Source organism: Heterocephalus glaber, unplaced genomic scaffold, assembly GCF_053883595.1.
Source record: "Heterocephalus glaber isolate CG9 unplaced genomic scaffold, H.glaber_assembly_v1.0 deba00001613, whole genome shotgun sequence".
NCBI classification, from domain to species: domain Eukaryota; kingdom Metazoa; phylum Chordata; class Mammalia; order Rodentia; family Bathyergidae; genus Heterocephalus; species Heterocephalus glaber.
Genome location: NW_028258384.1, coordinates 26,712,942 through 26,730,747, shown reverse-complemented (window position 1 = coordinate 26,730,747; position 17,806 = coordinate 26,712,942). Strand labels below are relative to the sequence as shown.

General features: G+C 38.1%; 1 protein-coding gene and 1 pseudogene across 4 annotated transcripts in view; both read left to right on the top strand.

Annotated features, from left to right (window-relative positions):
- Positions 1 to 17,806, top strand: part of Sytl4 (synaptotagmin like 4) — a 68,992-nt gene that overhangs the window by 26,215 nt on the left and 24,971 nt on the right. The window lies entirely within an intron of this gene.
- LOC106008483 (double-stranded RNA-binding protein Staufen homolog 1 pseudogene) lies at positions 13,174 to 14,893 on the top strand (annotated as a pseudogene).

Below are 17,806 nucleotides of genomic sequence, written 5' to 3'. Positions count from 1 at the left end.
TGGGCTGAGGGAATCAAATATTGGGAAGAGAGGAATCTTACAGGGAAAGCCATTGAGTCTTTGGCAGTAGCCCAGGAACTGGCTGATTTTTTGTGTAGATTTTGTATGCTGCTACAATGTTGAATTTGGTTATTAATTGTAGAAATCTTTTGGTGGAATTTTTTTGGTCTTCTATATAAAGGATCACGTCATCTGCAAAGAATGATAATTTGATTTCTTCCTGTCCTTTACATGTCTCTTTTATTTTTTCTGTTGTCTAATTGCTCTGGCTAATGTTTTGAGTAGGTGTAGTGATAGTGGACATCCTTGTCTTGTTCCTGATTTTAGGGGGATATTTTCAGTTATTCCCCATTTAATATGTTGTTAGTAGCTTTGTTGTAAAAGGCTTTTATCAGATTGAGATAAGGTCTTTGTATACCTATTTTTTCGGGATTTTTATCATAAATGGACATTGGGTTTGTTAAAAACCTCTTTCTGAATCTATTGTGATCATCATATGATTTTGTCCTTTTTATATGGTGTATTATATTTATTGATTTGTGTATGTTGAACTAACTTTGCATCTCTGAGATGAAGCCTATTTGGTCATAATGTATGATCTTTTTGATGGTTTGCTACATTCTATTTGCCAGAATCTTATTGAGGATTTTTGCATTTGATTTATGTTCATTAAACAAATTGGCCTGTGGTTTTATTTTTAATTAGGTGCTTGTCTGGTTTTAGAATCCATAATGCTCACTTCCAGAAATGAGTTTGGAAATACTCCTTCCTTTTCAATTTCATTAATGAGTTGGAGGTTTATTGATATTATTTCCTCCCTGAAGGTTATATAGAATTCAGGAATGTATTCCTCAGGTTCTGGGCTTTTCTTAGTTGGTATGTTTTAAATTACTGCCTCAATTTTATTGAGTTATTGTATTGTTCAGAGTTTTTATATCTTCTTAGTTCAATTTTGGTAATTCACATGTGTCTAGGAATCTGCCTCTTTTCTTCAACATTCTCTAATTTGTTGGAGTAAATTTTTAATGGTAGTTAATAATGGTTTTCTGGATTTTGGCCGTGTCAATTGTGATTTGTGATTTTTCCTTTCTAATTGCATGGACGTGGGTCTTTTCTTTCCTTTTTTGATAAGTTTGGTTATGGTTTTGTCTATTTTGATTATTTTAAAAAACTGTTTCTTTAATCATTGGTTCTATGTATTTTAGTCTCAATTTCATTAATTTCTGCTCTGATCTTTATAATTTCATTCCTTGTGCTAGCTTTGGATTTGGGTTGTACTTGTTTTTCTAGGACTTTGAGGTGGATCATTAGGTTATTTAGGTTCAATTTGTTTTTCTAATGTAAGCATTCACAGCAATAAACTTCACTTTTAGTACTGCTGTCATTGAATCTAATAGGTTCTGGTATATTGTATTGGCATTACCATTTGATTGTAGGAATTGTATGATTTCTTCCTTGATTTCTTCTGTGACCCATTGAATATTCTGGAGTATGTTATTTAATACCTAGGTGTTTGTAAAATTTCTGGGTTTTTTCTTGTGATTGATGGCTAGTTTCAGTGCACTACAATCTAATTTCAATTCTTTTGCACTTCTTTAAGTAGGCTTTATGGACTAGTGTGCTGTCTATTTCGGAGAAAGTTCCTTGTGCTATTGAGAAGAATGTGTATTCTGTTGTAGTAGGAGAGAACACTCTGTAGATATCTATTAAGTCCATTTGTTCATTTCTGATATTTGTCAATTTTTGGCTTAGTTGATCTATCTATTCGTGAAAGTGGGGTATCAAGGTCACTCACTATGATTTTGTTGATGTTTGTCTTTTATGTCCAGTAGTATTTGTTTTATGAAGTTATGTGCACCAGTATTTGTTGCATATATATTTACATTTGTTATCTCTTCTTTTTAAACTGTTCCCTTGACTAATATGTAGTTAATTTCTTTGCCTCTTCTGATCAGTTTTACCTTCAAGTTTACTTTCTATGAGAATAAAATTTCTACTCTTTTTTTACTCTCAATGTCCTGGTGCATGAAATATGTTTTCTGATCTCTTGATTCTTAGTTTATGAATTTCTTTATGGACTAGATGAATTTCTTGAATGTAACGGGCAGTGGGTTTTGTTTTGTTTTTTATCCAGTCTGCCAATCTTTTAATTGCCACCTTGAGGCTATTTGCATTGAAAGTTATTATCGAAAGCTTTCAGCTTATTCTTATCATTGCATTCTTTTTCTTTTGTTGCATTTTAATTTTTCCCTTTTTGTTTAAGTACTTTCCTTGCTTGATGTATTAATTCCATTGGCTTTTTGACTTTGTTGGATTCACTGTCTGTGTCTAAGATATTCCTGGGTATTATTTTGGATTGCTTTTTTTGACATTTATGAATTTTGTAAGGTGGTTTTTGTCATGGAATGTCCGTATTTATCTGTCAATATTAAAAGATTGTTTTCCAGGAGATATTGGTTTGGATTGGAAGTTGTTTTCTTTTAGGGTTTGAAACACTTAATTCCAAGCTCTGCTGGCCTTCAAAGTTTGTGTTGGAAAGTCTGCTATAGGACTAGTGGGTTTACCTTTATAAGTGATTTTTTGCTTTTAAGATTCTGTCTTTGTGTTGGACTTCTGAGATTTTGACATGATATGTCAATAAGAGTTGATTTTTTTTCATCATAGTTATTTGGCATTCTACAAGCCTTGCTTGCCTGTATGGTATATTGAGGTCTTACCTTATACTTTGAAAGTTTTCTGCAATGATTTCTGTAAACAGAGTTTTTATTCCATATGTGCTGTCCTCGAATTTCTCTAAAAGAACAATTATCCTTGGGTTATCCTTCTTATCATCATCTAATAGCTGTTGGGTGAATTTTTCTTGTTTTCTTATTGTTTTTAAAGTATTTCTTAGTATATCATCAAGTCATATCACTTTGTCCTTGATTTTTGAAACCTTATCTTCACATTGATCATTTCTGATTATGTATTCAATAGAAGTCTTTATCTCTAGGATTTCTGTTTGACACCTCTGTGTGGAGTCAACTTTTTGGGGTAAATTTGTCATTTAAGTTTTGAATGTTTTTTAGCTCTTCCAATGTTTTATTTGTTTTTCCTGTAACCACAATGGTTAATTTGTTTCACAGTTTCACTCTCTTTTGGGTTATGTCCTCTTTGAGCTTGCTGAGTTTCTTTGCTTCTTCTTTATTTCTTATAGCTCAACTATTGGTTGTTTGTTTTTCTCTACATTGGTACTCTTTGGGTCTACTTTGGAAGAGTTGGGCATCTTTGGAGGCATTTTGTTGCATTGTGTTTTCATATTCCTATTTGTGTGTGTGTGTGTGTGTGTGTGCACACGCGTGCTGAGGATTGAGGTTAAATAGAGTGAAGAGAATTTGTTGTTGGCATGAAGAACTTTCTGGTTATGTTCTGTTTTACAGTGATGTGTTCTTGGCTTTATTTATTAAGAGGTATTGTTTACCACTTGAACCTATTCAATTTGGGTTGGACACTATCACTACAAAATGGGCCAGGAATAGTAGGTATCACATACCAAATCTTCTCGTTCATGCAGAATGACCTGTGACTGGACCACAGGGCTCCTCATGATAAGAAATTCCCTGTAGGCATTTTAATTTTTAAGTAGATTTATTCTTGTTCAAAAGATTAGTGTTGAAAAATAGCACCTGCTTGGCTTTGTTTCCTTTACCTTTTTTGAAGTTTAACCCCCCCAAAAAATCCTTGTTATTTTCAATGTCCTGAAGCCTTTCCCTGGACTAACTTCATATCTTACATTTAAGTTTTTAATCATTTTGAGTTGATTTATGGGTCTAATTCTTCTGGTTGTGGATATCCAATTTTGCTGGCATCATTTACTGAAGAAATTGTAATTCTTTTCTTGTACCTCAAGTGAAGGGTAGAAGGCAGCTTGTTGTCCCAGGTTTTGATCTTCTAAAATTCTTTTACATGTCTTTGTCCAGTGCCTACTTGTCCCAGCTCTGAGTGAATCCTCAAGATCAAGCCAATGTCCTAGGAGATGGCATACTCTAGCAGTCTTGTCTGCCTCTGTTGAGTTCCCACAGTGGTACTTAGGACTGCAAACCTTGAGGACTTTTTTTTTGCAACTTGATTTTTTTTTTTATTAGCACATGTTTGCAATTCATGCAGTTTACAATCATCTTGGGGAGTGGTTACATGTACACATTACAGCTTCTTTTTTTTTTAATCCCCTTCCCTTTCCATCCTTGAGGACTTTGTTTCCTGATTTATTTCAGAATTGTCTACTCGCTCATTCAATCTGAACATCACCACATTGGAAGCTATTAGCTAAGGAATTTTGATGAGCTAAATTTTTTTTCTTAGCCATTACTTTTTGAACATTATGACTTGAGGCCTTGTACCTTGCCTCATTTGGTTGTTGTGAGTAAATTTTAGGGGTTTTTTTAAATTAAATTTTTTTATTGGTACATTGTAGGTATACAACACAATTACATTTCTCATTGGGAATTGTACCTTTACATAATGCATCTTGGTTCTTATTTTTTCCCCATTTCTAGCCCTCCCTTCACGCCCTCCACCCTTCCCCATTTACAAAGACTTTATTTCCATTTTTTCCATTTCTCATCATTTTTCCTTTCCCTTCTTTCCTTTCCCCTGCCCCTCCAACTACCCCTACCCCTTTGGACCTTTTCTTCCTATTTTACATTATCGATTATTTGTTCTAATCATTGGTACATTTTAGGTATACAATATAATGACATTCATCATTGGAAATTTGCACCTTTACATAGTCTCTCTTGGTTCTTATTTTTCACCCTTGCCCAGCCCTCCCTTCAACCCCTCCAGCCCTCCCTATTTACAAAGATTTTGGTCCTATTTTTCCATTTTCTCATATTAATCCCATTCCCTTCTGTCCTTTCCCCTAGCCCTCCCACTTCCTTCCCCTTTGCCCCTTTTCTTCCTATTTCACATGACCTATTATACATTTAGTCTTTATTTATACTTTCAGTTTCTCACACCAGAGAAACTATTTGGTATTTACACATGTGTGTCCTATTTATTTCCCTTAAGAGTATTGCCTCAATCTGCATCCACTTAGCTATAAATGTCTCTAATTTCTCATTTTTTATGGCTGAGTAGTACTCCATTTTATTTAAAAAAAGCACATTTTCTTTATCCAGTCTCCAGTTGATGGGCATTTGGGCTGTTTCCAAGTTTTAGCTATTACAAACTGTGCTGCTATGAACATGGGCGCACATATATCACTGTGGTATGATTCTTTTAATTCTTTGGGGAAGATCCCCAGCAGTGGAATAGCAGGGTCAAATGGGACATCCCGTCCTTGTTCTTTGAGGTATCTCCATACTGATTTCCACAGTGCTTGCACCAGTCTACACTCCCACCAGCAGTGGAGCAGGGTTCCTCTTTCCCCACAGCCCCGCCAGCATTTGTTATTGGTTGATTTCATGATAGCAGCCATTCTTTCTGGAGTGAGGTGGAATCTCAGCATTGTTTTCATTTGCATCTCTCGAATGACCAGTGATGTTGAACATTTTTTCATGTATTTATTTGCTCTTCCTACTTCTTTGTGTGAGAAACGTCTGTTCATTTCAGATGCCCATTTTCAGATTGGGTCTTTAAATTTGGGAGGTCTGATCTTTTTAAGTTCTTTATAGATTCGAGATAGTAGACCTTTGTCTGAGGAAGAGCAGGTGAAGATTTTTTCCCACATTGTGGGTTGTCTCTTCACACTGCTGGTGGTTTCTCTTGCTGTGCAGAAGCCTTTTAATAAGAAGAGATCCCACTTGTTGATTGTGCTAGTTCATGGGCAACTGAAGTTTTGTTCATAAAATCTTTTCCTACACCGATGTCTTCAAGGGTTCTACCTAACCTCTGTTCCAACTGCTTCAGAGTTTCTATTTGAATATTTAGATCTTTAATCCATTTTGATTTTAGTTTAGTGCATGGTGAGAGATACAGGTCTAGTTCTAATCTTTGGCAAGTTGAAGCCCAATTTTTCCAGCACCATTTATTAAAGAGGCTATCTTTCCTTCAGTGAGGGTGTTTGGCTCCTTTATCAAAGATGAGATGGCTGAGTGTTTTCTGGTGTTGTTTCTGTATCTTCTAATCTATTCCACTGGTCCTCAAGTCTGTTTCTTTGCCAGTACCATCCTGTTTTTCTCACAGTAGCTTTCTAGTAGAGTTGCAGGTTGGGGATTGTGATACCCCCTGCCATGTCTCTGTTACCTAGAATTGCTTTTGCTATTCTGGGTCTCTTCTTGTTCCAAATGAAGTTTTGGATTGTTTTCTCAAGGTCCATGAAGTATGCTGCTGGGATCTCAATTGGAATTGCATTAAATCTATATAGCAGTTTGGGAAGTATGGTCATTTTCACTATATTAATCCTTCCTACCCAGGAGCAGGGGATGTCTGTCCATTTTCTGATATCATCTTCAATCTCTCTTTTCAGAGTGCCATAGTTTTCAGAGAAGAGGTCTTTGATTTCTTTTGTTGGGATGATTCCTAGGTATTTCAGCTTTTTGGATGCTATTGTGAAAGGAATTGTTTGCCCTATTTCTGTCTCAGTGAGTCTGTCATTGGTGTAGAGGAAAGCCATTGATTTTTGTGTGTTGACCTTGTAACCAGCTACTTGACTGAATTTAGTTATTAAGTCTAGAAGACTTTTGGTGGAGTTCTTGGGGTCTTCTATATAGAGTATCATGTCATCTGCAATTAATGACAATTTGATTTCTTCATTACCTATCTTTATTCCTTTTACTTCTTTCTCTTGTCTAATTGCTGTGGCTAATGTTTCCAGAACTATATTGAACAAGAGTGGTGATAGTGGACATCCTTGTCTTGTTCCTGATTTGAGTGTGAAGGATTTCAGTTTTTGACCATTTAGTATGATATTGGCTGTTGGTTTTTCATAGATGGCTGCTACCAGTTTGAGGTAGAGACCATCTATTCCAATTTTTTGTAGGGTTTTTATCATAAATGAATGTTGGATTTTGTCAAATGCTTTTTCTGGATCTATGGAGATAATCATATGGTTTTTGTCCTTGGCTCTATTGATATAGTGTATTACATTAATTGATTTTCGTATATTGAACCATCCCTGCATCCCTGGGATGAATCCCACTTGATGAGGATGTATGATCTTCTTGATGATCTTCTGCATTCTGTTTGCCAGTATCTTATTAAGGATGCTTGCATCTATGTTCATTAGTGAGATTGGCCTATAGTTCTCTTTTTCAGTTGGGTCTTTCTCTGCTTTGGGGATCAAGGGGATGCTTGCTTCCAGGAATGAATTTGGGAGTATTGCTTCCCTTTCAATTTCACTGAAGAGTTTAAACAGTAGTGGCAGCAGTTCCTCTCTAAATGTCTTGTAGAATTCAGCAGTGAAGCCATCAGGGCCTGGGCTTTTCTTAGTTGATAAGTTTTTAATTACATTTTCAATTTCATTGCTTGATATTGGGTTGTTCAGAATTTTTAGGTTTTCTTCGTTCAACTTTGGTAATTCATATGTATCTAGGAATCTGTCCATTTCTTCTGTGTTGTCCATCTTACTGGCGTATAGGTTCTGGAAGTAGGTATTGATGATCCTCTGGATTTCTGCTGGGTCTGTTGTAGTTTCACCCTTTTCATTCCTAATTGCATGGATTTGGGCCTTTTGTTTCCTTTTTCTGAAAAGGTTGGCTAAAGGTTTGTCAATTTTGTTGATTCTTTCAAGGACCAACTCTTGGCTTCATTGATTTTTTGTATCATTCTCTTAGTCTCCATTGCATTGATTTCTCCTCTGATCTTTATAATTTCCTCCCTTGTATGAGCTTTGGGGTTGTCCTGCTCTTCTTTTCCTAGAAGCTTGAGGTTCAGCATCAGGTTGTTTAATTGGGCTTGTCCTGTTTTCCTAATATGCGTATTCACTGCTATGAATTTCCCTCATAAGACTGCTTTCATTGTGTCCCATAGATTCTGATATGTTGTATTGTCATTGTCATTTATTTGAAGGAACTGTCTTGTTCCTTCTTTAATTTCCTCTGTGACCCATTGGTTATTCAGAAGTGTGTTGTTCAATTTCCACACGTTTATGAAACTTCTTGAGTTTCTTTTGCTATGGATCTCCAATTTCATCGCACTATGGTCTGATAATATACAGGGGATAACTTCAATTCCTTTGCACTTACTTAAACATGTTCTATGTGTGAGTATGTGGTCTATTTTGGAGAATGACCCATGTGCAGCTGAGAAGAATGTGTATTCTGATTTTGTGGGGTAGAAGACTCTGTAAACATCTGTTAAGTTCATTTGTTCAAGAGCTCGATTGAGTTCTTATATTTCATTACTAATTTTTAGTCTAGTTGATCTATCTATTTGTGACAGTGGGGTGTTGAGGTCCCCCACTACAATTGTATTAGTGCATATATGACTTTTCATGTCTGTTAGTATTTGTTTTATATAGTTGGGCGCGTTAGTGTTTGACGCATGGATATTTATGATTGTCATCTCTTCCTCTTGGATTCTTCCCTTTACAAGGATGTAGTGTCCTTCTTCATCTCTCTTAATCAGTGTTGGTTTGAAATCTACTTGATCTGCAAAGAGCATAGCTACTCCTGCTTTTTTTCAGGTTCCTGTCACATGGAATATTGTTTTCCACCCTTTAACTTTCAGTCTATGAGTTTTCTTTTGAATTAAGTGTGTTTCTTGTATGCAGCATAGTGTTGGATTTTGCTTCTTGACCCATTCTGCCAGTCTATTTCTTTTGATTGGTGAATTGAGACCATTAACATTGATGGTTATAACTGAAACATATTGACTTGTCATTGCTATGACTTTTTCTTTTTGTTGGGTTCTCCCCCTTTATATTTAATTTCTTGTCATGCCAGATGGGTTCATTCTGCTTTGCTTCCTGGGGGTGTGATCCTCAATGTCTGTTCCTAGGATATTGTGTAAAATTCTTTGGAGTGCTGGTTTGGTATTCATGAAGTTCCTAAGGTGCTCTTTGTCATGAAAGTATCTTATTTCTCCATCCATTTTGAAAGATAGTTTTGCAGGGTACATCAATCTGGGTTGGAGGCTGTTTTCTTTTAGGGCTTGGAATATGTCACTCCAAGCTCTTCTTGCCTTGATGGTTTGTGTTGAGAAGTCTGATGTGATTCTGATGGACTTTCCTTTGTATGTGATTTGTTTCTTTTCTCTGACTGCTTGGAGAACTTTGTTCTTCTGTTGAATTTCTGGAATCTTAACAAGTATATGCCTATGTGTAGATTTTTTTTGATCAAGGCTATTTGGAGTCCTGTATGCTTCACTTATCTGTATGTCAAGCTCATTTCCCCTGCTTGGGAAGTTTTCTGCCATTATTTCTGTGAAGAGATGTTTTATGTCATTTGCACTCTCTCCTGTTTCTTCATTGAGCCCAATCAGTCTTATGTTATTCTTCTTTGCATCATCTAGCAGCTGCTGGATTGATTTCTCATGTTCCCTTATAATTTTGAAGCCATTTTTCTTTTCCTGGTCACTAATTGCAATCTTATCTTCTATATCTGAAATTCTGTCCTCACATTGGCTCATTCTGCTGTGTAGACTTTCAATTGAGTTTTTCATGTCCTGGAAATCTATTTGCATCTGTTTTATGGATTCCATTTGTTTCTTATGTTGGGATTCCATCATGTTCCCGAGCTCCTCTTTAGATTTATTAATCATGTTTTGCACTAAGGGCACAATTTCTCCTGTTATCTGAGAAATTATTTCTGATTTCATTTTTTCCAGATCCCCTTTTGTTGCCTGTTCAATGGGTCTAAGTGGTTGAGTATCAGAGTGTTCCATCTCATTTCCCTTTGGGGTTGCTGTAGGTGATCTGGAAGTCTGGTTTTGAGACTTTACGTGTTTTCTCATTTTGCCTGAGGGAGGGGGCTGTTAGCACCTGCATGGATTACCTCCTCTGAGTTGGGTGAGGTGGGACAGGGGCCGGGCGCAGCGGTAGGGATGCTGACCCAAAAGCCCTTTCCTGTGGGCTGGGAACGGTGGGCGGGATGGTGGACGGGAAGCCCTTTCCTCTGGACCAGGAGCAGTGGGATGGTGGCTCAGAAGCCCCTCCGTCTGGGCCGGGAGCGGTGGGAGGGATGGTGGCCTGGAAGCCCCTCCCTCTGGGCCAGGAACAGCGGGACTGAGTACCTTGGTCTGGTGGTCTGGTGTCCTCTGAGTCTTTGTAGTGTGGAACCAGGTGGCTGCCTGTCTGCAGCGGGGTGACCCGGCATCCTCCGCACGACTGGGGACCTCGGCAGGGTGTGGGCAGACCTGCCAGTGTGCAGTGGCGGACCTGGCAGGCTCCGTGGGATGCAGGACCTCGGCAGGGCGTGCACAGACCTGCCCGTCCGCCTTTAGGCTTTTTTTTCCTGTGATTTTTTTCCCACAATTTTTCCTCACCTGACAGGAAATGATTTTATCTCATTTTCTATGAGTATGAATATTCATTTATATTTTTGATTTGTGACCTACAAAACTGTCTAAATGTATGTGACTGGGTTGATTTCCTAAATTTTTAATTTCTTTCTTAATATCATATGCATGTTAAGTGAAAAAAAAATGAGCAAGATTTGAACAAACATTTCACCAAAGACCATATACAGATGTCAAATAAGCACTTAAAAAGATGTTCAGTATCATTAGTAATTAGAAAAATGCAAACTAAAATAATAATAAACATGCTATTATGTATGCAGCAGAATGACTAAAATAAAAAATAATAACCATAGCAATTGTTGGTGAGGATATAGGATAATTAGAATTCTCAGACACTGGTGATAAGAATGTACAATGGTGCAGACATTTGTAAAGCAGTTTATCAGTGTCTCAAAAAGTTCAGTGTATACCTACAGCCCTCCTATTTCTAGGTATTAACTCAAAAACTTGAAAGCATAAGTCCATTTAAAGATATGTGCACAAATGTTCATAGCATCTTTGTTTGCAATAGCTAAAACATAGAAACAGCCCAAATGTCCATCAGTAGGCAAATGGATGAACTGTGGCTTGTTTATACCATATTATACTAATCAACTATGGAAAGGAATGAGCTGTTGATTTATACATGCAGCAACATGGGTAAATCTCAAAATAATCATGCTGAATGAAAGACAGCAAACAAAAGGAATACCTAGTGTATGATACTGTTTATTTAAAATTCTAGAAGCTGCAAAGTAATTTTAGTGACAGAAATCAGATCAGCACTTGCCTGGGGACAGGGGCAAGGAGAGAGGAAAGGATTACAAAGGGTCATGAGGAAATTTTTGGAAGTGATAGAAATATTCCTTAATTGATGTGATGCTTTTTTGAGTGTATATGTGTGTCAGAACTTATGAAATTGGACAGTTAAATATATTCAACTTATGTTATAATTCAAGGAGTAAAAGAAAAATGTAGAAAATTATAACATGGCACCAAGAGACTACTTTGTTCTTTATGATATATGTATGGTTTATAATTATATGCATATACCTTGATTTTATCCATACAGCCTTGGGTGTGTGACTCATCTATTCCAGGTTATGGGGCCTGCTTTTTCCCTGTGTTGATAAGAATGGTTTTTGCTGAACCTGATTAACACATCTGACATCATCAGCCAGAATGTAATTTCTGAAACCTCCCGCATCTGGTTTTCTGTAACATCTTGTCTCATTTAATCGAGAAGACTCTTATTTATCCTAAATATGAAAACAGGTTAAGAGACTATAAATGAGTTTTCTATAAAATTATGGTGCCTCTGAGATAATTTAATTCAACCCCTTTATTTTTACAGAAAAGAAAGCAGGATAAGTGATTTACATGAGATCATACAGATAGAGCCCAGGACGTCCACCTCTTAGTTTATTTTTTTACTGCACAGATGTCAAATAATTGCTTTTTTTGCCCTAAGGTTTTTTTATATCAGCTCTGGATCAGTACATATTAATCTTTAGGAAAAAATACAAGCGAAAAACACTCTCCATGGGCCATGGTTAAGCAACCTCTTTAGAGGAATGATTCTACTTGGAGTTCTTTTTTCTTTAGAGCACAGGGCAAAAGAATAATTTTTAAGTAAAAGTAATAAAATCAATATCCCTGCTGTGTCTTCTACTATATAGCTAATACATTTCTCAAGGAATGACCTTCATTTCATATCTTGCATGGCCTGGGATTTCAGCCCCTGTTACTTGTTTTCACAGTACTGTCTCAAAAATCACATGACAATGTGGAAAGTTTATTTTTTACTGTCTGAGACATTATAGACTTAGTTACCGTTCTTTGTTTATTTATTAGTTTTATTTGTTCAGTTAAATGCATATGAATGTCTACTATGTGCCAGGCACTGTTTTAAGTGCTGGGATACACTGGTGAATTAAACAAGGAAACTTGCTTATAGAGCTTTGATTTGGAGGCAGTGAAAACAAAAAACAAATAATCAAGTAAATATATAGTATATCAGATGTTGAAAAGTGTGAGGGAGAAAATTATGTAGACAGAAGAGACAGCAAGTGCCAGGAACACGTGTGTGTACATACACTGCTTTCTTTAGCATAGCTAAGGTAAGTCTTAATAATAAAGCGACATTTGAACAAATGCAAAACCAAAGGAAGGAGAAAACTCTGAAGGTACCTGTGGGAAGACCATTTTAGGCAAAACAAACAAGCAAGCAAACAAATAAAGGAAGCATCTATACAGACCCTAAAGTGAGTTTGTATTTGATACTTTTGAATAATCTGGAACTGTGTGAGCAAGGTGGGTGCATGGGAGGAAATGAAGACAGAGATGGGGCAGGTCACGTAAGACTTTGTTGATACTTGTAAGGACTGTGTTTTACTGTGAGTAAGAAGGGTGGCTTTATAGCAAATAACACAATCTTATTTTTCTTGTTTTAAAGTTGAGGAAAAATTTGCACAACATATAACGATCATTTTAAGAATGTTTTTTTTTTGAGATAAGGGCTTGCTATGTTGCCCAGGTTGGTCTCCAGCCCCTATGCGGAAGTGATTCTTCTGCCTTAGGCTCTCAAATAGCTAGCACTACAAGTGTATACTGTCATAAAGAATCCACTTGTCACCCCCCACCCCCAGCGTTTGCCTCCTCCGCGGCCGCTCTGCCTCTTCCTTTCCTCAGTCCCTTCCTCCTCTCCCTTCTTCCTTCCTCCTTCCTGTCCTCACTGCTGCAGCCCAGGACCGCCGGCAGGGGGACAGCCAGGAGTTTCCTAACCACGTAACCTCTCATAACTGAGTGAAACCAACACTGTTTCTGGAATGCCTCTCTTTAAGAAAACATAACTCCTACCATTGAGCTAAATGCACTGTGCATGAAACGTGGAAAAAAACCAGTGTATAAGCCTGTCAATCCCTACTTTCGGATGCAGTCCACCTGTAACTACAACATGAGAGGAGGTACTTACCCTCTGAGGTATTTTTACCCATTTCCAGTTCTACCTTTACTTTATCAAGTTGAACTTTCTGTGGGAAGACAGCAATTTAATGGGAAAGGAGAGACCAGAGAGGCTGCAAAACATGATGCTGCTGCTAAAGCCTTGAGGATCCTATAGAAAGGCTGGAGATGAATGGAAGAGAATCAGAAGAAAATCTCAAAAAATCTGAAATAAGTCAAGTGTTTGAAATTGCACTTAAATGGAACTTGCCTGTGAATTTTGAGGTGGCCCTGAAGAGCGGCCCACCCCACATGAAGAACTTTGTGACCAGGGTTTCAGTTGTAGGGGAAGGGGAAGGGAAGAGCAAAAAGATTTCCAAGAATGCTATCGCTGTTCTTGAGGAGTTGAAGAGGTTGCCACCTTTACCTGCAGTTGAGCAAGTGAAGCCACAAATAAAAAATAAAACCAAATCTACAGGCAAGTTACAGACAAGCCCAGAATATGGCCAGGGGATGAATCTGATTAGTAGACTGGCCCAGATCCAGAAGGCCAAAAAGAAGAAGCAACCAGAATACATTCTCCTCACAGAGCAAGGCCTCCCACAGCACAGGGAGTTTGTAATGCAGGGAAAGGTTGGAAACCACACTGCAGAAGGAACGGGCACCAACAAGAAGGTGGCCAAACGAAACACAGCGGAAAATGTGCTGGAGATCCTTGGTTTCAAAATTCCTCAAGCTCAGCCCACCAAACCAACACTCAAGTCAGAGAAGATACCAGTATAGAAACCAGGGAATGAAAGAAAAATAACGTTTTTTGAACTTGGTTCTGGGGATAAAAATGGGACTAGTCCTAAAGAGGGTGAATTTGAGATGCCTTATCTTAGTCATCAGCAGTTGCCTGCTGGAATTCTCCCCATGGTGCCTGAGGTTGCGCAGGCCATAGGAGTCAGTCAAGGACATCATACCAAATATTTCTCCAGAGCAGCTCCAAATGCTGCTAAGGCTATGGTAACTTCCATGATAACCTGAGAATTGTTGTATGGGGGCACTTCACCCACAGCTGAGACCATTTTAAACAATAACATCTCTTTAGGCCACGTACCCCATGGACCTCTCACAAGACCCTCTGAGCAGCTGGACTATCTTTCCACAGTTCAGGGATTTCAGGTTGAATACAAAGACATCCCAAAAACAACAAGAATGAATTTGTATCTCATAAATTGCTCCTCTCAGCCACCTCTGATCAGCCATGATATTGTCAAGGATGTGGAGTCCTGCCATGATATGGCTGCACTGAATATTTTTAAATTGCTGTCAGAGTTGGACCAACAAAGTACAGAGATCCCGAGAACAGGAAATGGACCAGTGTCTGTGTGTGGGAGATACTGAACCTTTCCTGGCCCTGAACCATTATAAAATCCAACATATATACTGAAAATACTGAAACTGGTTTGAAAATTTGGAATTTCTGATACTTCCAGTAGGCTGAGAGATATGGTGGGGAAGAACGTGGGCAGCAATAGTGAAGATGATGGACACATCCGGTGCCTCAGCTGTGCTGGCTTTGCTAGTGGCCACACTGCTCTGTGAACCAGCAATCCCTGCACAGGAGCAACCAGGATGGGACAGAGGGGCCTGCCCGGCATCCTGGCTCCTCCAGGAAACCAGCAGCCCCCCTGGCCATTTTTTTTCTCCTGTGTGAAAAAAGAAACTGGGTCACTCATACACTTTGGGACAACCCTGTATAGCCATGCCAGAAAGAGGCCTTCGATTGGCCCCAGAACTAAAAGCACCAGACAATCAAATGCGTCCTACTCAGTGTAACCTAATCTTTCCAGCATGCTCTGTCCCCATCACCTCATGTAGTGCCCAAACCATAACCACTGCTTTCTCTTCCTACAGTGATACATATTCTGTTTCATTATTTTCTTTTGATTGATAGGACACTATATAAAATTTTCATTTGAGGGTTTCTCAATTATATCTAGTTATATAGTACAGTTTAAAAACTTTTATGAGACTGACCTTATCAGTAATCTAACCAGCAAAGATTATATATGTGTGTAAGTGGTTATACATTTTTATTTTATTGGACTAACCCAGGACCATTTCATTGATGGAGACTGTGTGCCCTCTGGTCTAGCCGAAACAGTCCTGGGCTTCTCAGGAAATTCGGCAAAGACTCCCACAGTTGTATGTTGGACAGTTTAGGAATTTTAAACTTTAGATGATTATTTGGTCCTTTTCTATTTTATTTTTGTTAATGCAACAGGACTTAAATGAACTTTGATCCTTGCTTTAAATATTATTAAAGAATTGTGTCTATACATATGGCTCTTGAAGTAGAGTTCACGATACTACATTACAGGATATGATCTCCCTGTAGTGAGTCTAGGCCTGTAGGTTGGTTTTCCTTGAGTGCTTGACACTGTTAATGACATTTCCATGTAGGGCCGAGGAGAATGACTGTCTCTATATACAGCTGTGTTGCTTTTGATGTGCGATGCACAGAGATGTGTGCATGGACCGCTCTGGTCTAGATGACAGGCACGGAAGCCTTGCAAATTAAGTACCGCTTCCACTCATTGTTTATGCTGGAACATTTTCTCTCCATGGAATGTAAGTAAAACTTAGTGTTTGTCACCAATAAATGATAATACTAAAAAAAGAAACAAAACAAAACAAAAAAAACCCCCCAGGCTCTTTGTTGCGAGAAAAAGAAGTTTATTCCGGTAAACAGGGAGTAGAAATCAGGAGATTTTAGCAGATAGTTGGAAAAAGCCATTTATCACATCTGTGTGTGGATGGGCTGACATTGGGAGACAGAGATAGTAGCAGCTAGCTGGGAGAGATTTCATCCGTGAGTGGATGGGCTAACACAAGGAGAGAGATATATTAGCAATTAACTGGGAAAGGAATTAGGAAGGGGCTAAGGAATCTGGGATGAAATATTTATGACTTGGTTGCCCAAGGATGGTCTGCTCAGGTGTGTACACAATTACTGGACTTCTTGGCACCAGGGAGGTTGTATACTACATTTTGAGTCAATTTGCCCTATTTACTGAGAAGCTGCTGTTGTTTGCTGAAAGCAGCCTGTTTGCTTTTTCCTCTTGGTTTAGGGCAGGCCTAATGTATACCATCATGCCTGGCCATTTCAATAGCTTTTAAGTGTTCAAATCTGTAGTTGTTAGTACTTTCAGAATTTTGTGCAACAATCACCGTTGTTTTCAGAACATTTTTATTACCCCAAATAGAAGCCCTGTACCTATTAAGCAACCACTCCCCATTTCCCTCACTCCTTAATTTGCTTTCTATCTCTGTGGATTTGCCTATTCCATATTCTCTTTCATACAAATGGAATCATACAATATGTGGCCATTTGTATTTGGCTTCTTTCAATTCGTGTGATGTTTTCAATATTCATCCATATTGTGGCATGTGTCAGAATTTTGCTCTCTTTTATGAATGGGTTATATTTTAATCTATATAATATTATATGGATATATAGCATTTTATTTATTCAGTCATTCATAAATAGATTTTTGGGTTGTTTCTACCTTTTGGCTATTAAGAATAATGCTGTTATTAACATTTATGGAAAAGGTTTTGTGTGAACGTATGCTTTTCATTGCCTTTAGGTATATAGAGCTAGGAATGAAATTACTGGGTCATATGGCAACTATATCTGGTTTATATTTTAAAAGCTCATTTTAGCTGCTGTGTTGTAGATATATTATGTGAGTACAAGGGAAATGGCAAGGTGATTAGTTAGGAAGGTATTGCAATCAACCAGTTGCTAGACGATGGTTGTCTGGGCCAGAGTAATGGCATTGTAAGAGATAAGAACTGATCAGATTCTAGATAAATGTTTGTTGAAGATAGAATGAAGAGTATTTGCTGACAAATTTGATTTGTATTGTGAGAGAAAGAGAGGAGTCAAGAATGATTTTAGAGATTTTTGACCTAAGAAATGAAAGAAGGTGTTGCCACTAGATGAGACTGTGGGAAGAGCAGGTTTGAGGGAGGATCATGGTTTTGGTTTTACAATTGTTGTGTTTGAGACATCCAACTTGGAGATGTTGAATAATGTATTAGTCAGTATTTGCAAAAGAGACAGATTTAATGCAGGACAGAAATTTACAAGATTGGCATACAATATTCACCCACAGAGTCAAATGCAAAAGTGTGCAAGACATCTGTCCTCACACTACGGATCTGAGGAATCCAGCCAAGGGCCTGGATTCCACATCAGTGTCCTGTATGAGTCCAGCTGAAGGCCTAGAGCCCATAGCAATGTCCTGTGCAAGTCCACACCAGGAGGCTGAGGAATCCATGATGAAAGACCGATTTGTGCCAGAAAGTTCAAAGGCCAGCACTGGAGGCTAGAGGGTCTTCACCAGTAGGCTGAGAAACTGACACTGGAAGTCAAATAATTCTTGAAAAC